This window comes from Aotus nancymaae, unplaced genomic scaffold, assembly GCF_030222135.1.
Source record: "Aotus nancymaae isolate 86718 unplaced genomic scaffold, 86718_ANA_hifiasm-v0.15.2.pri h1tg000089l, whole genome shotgun sequence".
NCBI lineage: Eukaryota > Metazoa > Chordata > Mammalia > Primates > Aotidae > Aotus > Aotus nancymaae.
Genome location: NW_026988504.1, coordinates 7,676,814 through 7,683,005, shown reverse-complemented (window position 1 = coordinate 7,683,005; position 6,192 = coordinate 7,676,814). Strand labels below are relative to the sequence as shown.

Genomic DNA, 6,192 nt, shown 5'->3' with positions numbered 1-6,192 from the left:
TCCGCTCCCCGTGGGTGTCCCGCGAGAACTTCTCCACGAGGCCCCGCCCCGCCCCGCCCCCGCGAGACTTCCCCCGGCGGAAAACGCCCAAAGCGCAAGCGCTCCTCCTGGGCCGGGCTCCTGCAGGTAGTGACTAGCTAGGTCCCAGAGCGCATGCGCCAGACCGCCCGCAGCAGGTGGCCTCGTCACGGCTCCGCCCCTGGGTCGCCCTAACCCTCTCGGTGCCAGAACGGGTAAATAACAGCTTAGCCCTGAAGGAATAAATTCTTCCCCCGTCTAATCACTTTGTTTTCTCCTCTACCAAACCAAGGCAATCGGATATGGATGGGGGCTGGGGGAGGAAGAGAGCTTCCAGCATGAAGCGCTCCAAACGGAGGACCAGGTCTTGAAATATTTGAGAATCCCGTCCGTACAAACTCTGCAATGTTGAATGATTGGTGGGTTTGTTTGCTCATTGATTTAATTATGTGCCTAATATAGGCTGAACACTGTGCTGGGTATAGAACAGAAATCCTGGTCCTTAAGGAATTTATGGTCTAGGGAAGCAGAGAAATAAACAAATAATGCCATAAGTACTGTTATTATTGTTTGGAGTTTGCTGAGGAAGCTAAAAAGATGGAAGAGGAATGGCTACTCTGCCCATTGCAGAAGAGCCTTTACAGAGGTGATGCGGCGATGTCTGAGCTGAGTCTTGGGGGATGAGTAGGAGTTTGCCAGGCAGAGAAGCCGGAGTAAGGGCATTTCAGGGAAAGGGAATGGCACGTAAGTACAGAGGCTAAGTACAGCGGAACGGAGGCGTGAAAGTCGTGTTCTGTGCAGTGCTAAGTAGTTCAATTCCTGTATGAGGCCGGTGAGTATGGGGGAGTGGCAGAAGATGAGGCTTGGAGAAATAATTCTTGTTTTTCAGTTATCAAAGCTCTTTCCAATATAAGGATAGAACAGAACACACCTATTGTTAATGTGCCTTCTTGAAGCCAACAAAATAGCGTTGAGATGAGAATAACCAAGCATCTGATTGTATAGAGAAAACAAGCCCATTGAAACACAGAAAATGAAATGTTCTTTCACCAAGTATTTATTGAGCATCACCTGTATGCAAGGGGCTTTGCAGGGTAAATGACCGACCAGATAAAGCCTCCGCTTTCAGTGCTTTGTAATTTAGAGTTTCCTAATCTGTAAGACAAGCAGTTGACCCCAAGTGCCACTGAACTACACATAGGGATGGCTGAGGAGGGAACCAGTGCTTGGTGCTGAGCTAATCAAGAAGTACTTGGTTTGAATGGCAAAGTGATAGCAGGGAAGAAAGAGGGGGAAAAAAACCTGCCATTTTTGTGTGTGTGTGTGTGGTGGCGGGGGACAGAGTCTTGCACTGTTGCCCAGGCTGGAGATGCAGTGGCATGATCTCGGCTCACTGCAACCTCTGACTGCTGGATTCAAGAGATTTTCCCCGCTTGAGCCCAGGAGTTCTAGGCTGTAGTGCGCTATACCAATCGGGTGTCCGCACTAAGTTCGGCATCAATATGGTGATCTCCCGGGAGTGGGGGACCACCAGGTTGCCTAAGGAGGGGTGAACCGGCCCAGGTTGGAAATGTAGCAGGTCAAAACTCCCGTACTGATCAGTAGTGGGATCGCACCTGTGAATAGCCACTGCACTCCAGCCTGGGCAACGTAGCCAGACCCTGTCTCTAAAAAAAAAAAAGAGAGATTCTCCCACCTCAGCCTCCCAAGTAGCTGAGATTACAGGCGCCTGCCACCATACTTCGCTAATTTTTGTATTTTTAGTACAGGTGAGGTTTTGCCATGTTGACCAAGCTGGTCTGACACTCCTGACCTCAGGTGATCGGCCTTCCAAAGTGCTGGGATTACAGGTATGAGCCACCACTCTCAGCCATCAGCCAATGTTTTTGATTAGTCAGAGCCTAGAAATTGGGGGCAAGAGTAATGAGAGAGAAGGCCAAAATGCAAAATGCATGGCTTAGGAGTCATAGTCAAGTAATGGGCAACCTCTGAAGGTTTCTGAACAGGAAATATCTGATGTGAAGTGAAAAATAACAAAAGGACCCTCTATTTACCACTTGATGCATACTTAAGTCATAGTGCGTCCACAGGGTGGATAATATCCCCATTTTACAGACTTGGAAACTAAGCCTTAGAGAGGTTAGTAATTTACATAAGGAAACCAAAATATAGTAGACCTAAGATTTGGACTAAGGCCTATCTTGTTCTAAAATCCACATTTTTCCCCCACTATGCCACTTCGTTCTAAAATAGCAGCCAGAAAAAGAATAGAAATGAAAGGGAAGGACTTGGCTGCTAAGCAGAGAGGAAGACGTGAGGGAAGAGTTGCAGTTTTTTGTTTTGAGTGGGCCTGGGTAACCGGGAGAACACAGAAATTTGCCAGTCAAGAGGCGTAGCTGACTGGAGGGGGCGGGTACAAAGAACAGAGAAGGGCAGGTGAGGAGATGATTGTAGAGGTGAAGGGAATTTTTCCCTTCCCCTCTGATAGTTTGAGTCTGCTGAAATAAACTGGCAGTAGATTAACAGGAGAAAATGCATACAAATTTATTGACATGCAGTGTGCGCATTTACCATACAGAATATGAGATTCAGAGAAGAGCCAGGTGGCTGAAGCTTAAAGAGCACCATCTTTATAGAGGAGAGGGAGATGAGGGCAGGTCAGCAATATTGAGAGGTAGTAAATGACTTTTAGGGAAAAGGAATGAGCCCAGACAATGACCTGGGACGAAGTTCGTCTGAGCTCTGGGAGCTGGAGATTGTGACAAATTTCAGGAAGGTGAGGTGCGGAACTTCACTGTGAATAAAGGTTGTCTTACTATGCAGATAAAGTCTCCCAGATAATCTAAGCTGTCCTCAGGAGAACAGACAAAAAGCCTGTTTGGATGTGGTGACAACTCAGCCTTTTCTCTGGTAGTTAATCTTTCCTGGTTATTTGATGAGATTCCTAGGGAGAAAGTTTTTAGACAATTGCATCTTTTTTTTTTTTTTTTTGAGACAGAGTTTCGCTCTTGTTGCCAAGCTGGAGTGCAATGGTGCCATCTTGGTTCACTGCAACCTCTGCCTCCTGGGTTCAAGCAATTCTTCTGCCTCAGACTCCCGAGTAGCTGGGATAACAGGCATTCGCCACCACACCCGGCTAATTTGTATTTTTAGTGGATATGGGTTTTCTCCATGTTGGTCAGGCTGGTCTCAAACTCCTGAACTCAGGTGATCCACCCACCTCAGCCTCCCAAAGGACTGGAATTACAGGCGTGAACCACCGTGCCTGGCCTTTTTTTTGGATCCCTTCACAAATTTGCGTTTCTTCTTGCATAGGGGTTATGCTAATCTCTGTTTCATTCCCATTTTACTATATCTGCTGCCAAAGCAAGTACACAGTTGCATTTCTTTTGGTTTTGGTTTCTCAGTCAGCTAAGGGAACTTTCAGACAGCCCCTGCCTGCATGAACATGGGTGATGAGACAAGAGATTAAAAAGTCCTGAGGCAGCTTATAAATCCTTCCAATTCATTCAAAAGTGCTCTGTTGCCCAGGCTGAAGTACAGTGGTGTGATCGCAACTCACTGCAGCCTTGACCTCCTGAACTCAAGCAATCCTCCTGCTACGTAGCTGGGACCGTAGGCATGCGCTGCCACCACACCTGACTAATTTTTTTTTTTTTTAGATAGAGTCTTTCTCCGTCACCCAGGCTAAAGTGCAGTGGCACCATCTCAGCTTACCACAATCTCTGCCTCCCAGGTTGAAGCAATTCTCCTGCCTCAGCCTTCCTAGTAGCTGGGACTACAGGCACCTGCCACCACGCCCAGCTAATTTTTGTATTTTTAGTAGAGATAGGGTTTCAGCATGTTGGTCAGGCTGGTCTCCAACTCCTGACCTCAGGTGATCTGCCCCCCTTGCCCTGCGAAAGTGTTGGGATTACAGGTGTGAGCCACCTCGCCCAGCCTAATTTTTAAATTTTTTTGTAGAGGAGTCTCACTTTGTTGCCAGGCTGGTCTTGAACTCTTGATCCTCCCACCTAAGCATCCTAAAGTGCTGGGGTTACAGGCATAAGCCACCGCACCCACCTTTTCATTATTGCCAAAAACTTGGGACTAGCGAATACTAAAGCAGCAGCAGGCCACAATCAAATTTTTATCTTCCAAATATTTTGTCCCTCTGGCTGCAGAGTAGAAAGCCAATTGGAAGCCAAGTGTGGTGTGGCTCATGCCTATAATCCCAGCACTTTGGGAAGCCAAGACAGGTGGATCACCTAAGGTCAAGAGTTGGAGACCAGCCCGACCAACATGGTGAAACCCCGTCTCTGTTAAAAATACAAAATTAGCCAGGCGTGGTGGCCCATGCCTGTAATCTCAGCTACTTGGGAGGCTGAGGCAGGAGAATCATTTGAACCCAGGAGGTGGAGGTTGCAGTTAGCTGGAATGGCGCCATTGCAATCCTGCCTGGGCAACAAGAGAGAAACTCTGTCTCAAAATAGAAAAGAAAAAAAAAAAAAATTGGAACTAAGACATTTATCATCTGCTGTCTCAAGACCCTTAAAGATCTGGCCCTTCCAGCCAGCCCCACCTTCTCAGTCTCCAGCCAACACACACTCCACTGATACTAACCCACTTGTGGTTTCCGGAAGGTGCCATGATCTTTTAAGTGTCCATATCTTTATACATGCAATTTCCACTGTTCAGCTGGCCTTCTCCCCTTCCTCTAGGTCCCCACGTCAGTTTTAGGGCTTCTTCAAAATTTCCATGGTAGGTCAGGCGTGGTGGCTCACACCTCACTTTAGGAGGTGGAGGTGGGTGGATCAGTTGAGCCCAGGAGTTCAAGACCAACCTGGGCAACATGGTAAAACCCATCTCTACTGAAAATACAAAAATTAGCTGGGCAGGATGGCGAGCCCCTGTAGCTGGGAGCTCCTCAGGCGGCTGAGGTAGGAGGATCACCTGACCCCAGGAGGTTGAGGCTACAGTGAGGCATGATTGTGTCACTGCATTCAGCCTGGTGACAGAGCAAGACCCTAAAAAAAAAAGAATTCCCACCATACCTCCAATCTTTTTATTTTATTTATTTATTTTTAATGCGACAGAGTCTCGCTCTGTCTCCAAGCTGGAGTGCAGTGGCACAATCTCAGCTCACTGCAACCTCCACCTCCTGGGTTCAAGCAATTCTCCTGCCTCAGCCTCCCAAGTAGCTGAGTGGGTGGGACTACAGGTGCGTGCCACCATGCCCAGTTAATTTTTGTATTTTTAGTAGAGGTGGGGTTTCACCATGTTGGCCAGGATGGTCTCGATCTCTTGACCTTGTGATCCATCCGACTCGGCCTCCCAAAGTGCTAGTATTACAGGTGTGAGCCACTGCGCCCAGCCCATCCCTTCAATCTTATTGCATCATTAATCATTCGCTCATTCTACCGGAGCCCCACCCCCCACAGTGGTCTACAAGCTTCCAAACAGACAGGACCACCTTTTCACATTTCTATTCCCACACCCAGCACAGTGCATGCAGTGAATAAATGGATGGATGGATGAATGAATGAAAGAGGCTGACCAGAGACTGAAATGTGGCTGCTTTTCTGTGCCGTGGGATATTTAAAGCTAAGGAAGTGGGTGAGATCTCAGAAAAGAGTAGATGCCTAAGAGAACCGGAAAAAAAAGAGTGATGCATTTCCTTTTAAAATACAGCATTGATAAAAACAGACATTGAGTATGTGTATGTAAAAGTATATGCAGGGGAACCAGATTTGGAAGGGAACATTTAAAAGTAAAAATAATTCTGTTAAAATTGTAGGATCGTGGGTGACTTTTTTTTTAAGTCAACATTTGTTATATTGTCTTTTTGATAAAAATTTTTTTTCTCACAGTCACAGACTCAGAAACTTGAGACGACATTACCCAGGATCATTCCACACAGAGAAAAAAACACATTAGAGGCAGCAGTGTTTTGAATATGTACAGGCTAGTGTTAAATAATGGAAAGAAATAGGAAGAAGAGGCAAGTTGTAAAGTAAAAGTCACATCCTGGTAAGAAAACCTGTTGTCACTGTAGCAAAACTTGCTAATTACAAACCAGCCACATCGGTAGCTTCAGAATACATACATTAATCACCAAAAAGTCTCTTTTCTCCTTGGGGGTTTGCAGTAATTTTTAGTCATTGGAAAGGGCTTCAGGCTTTGTTTTCTGTTAGT

The 6,192-nt window shown here is 46.6% G+C and overlaps 1 pseudogene; it reads right to left on the bottom strand.

Annotated features, from left to right (window-relative positions):
- Positions 1-3,289: 3,289 nt before the first annotated feature.
- LOC135271783 (U6 spliceosomal RNA) lies at positions 3,290-3,388 on the bottom strand (annotated as a pseudogene).
- Positions 3,389-6,192: the final 2,804 nt, after the last annotated feature.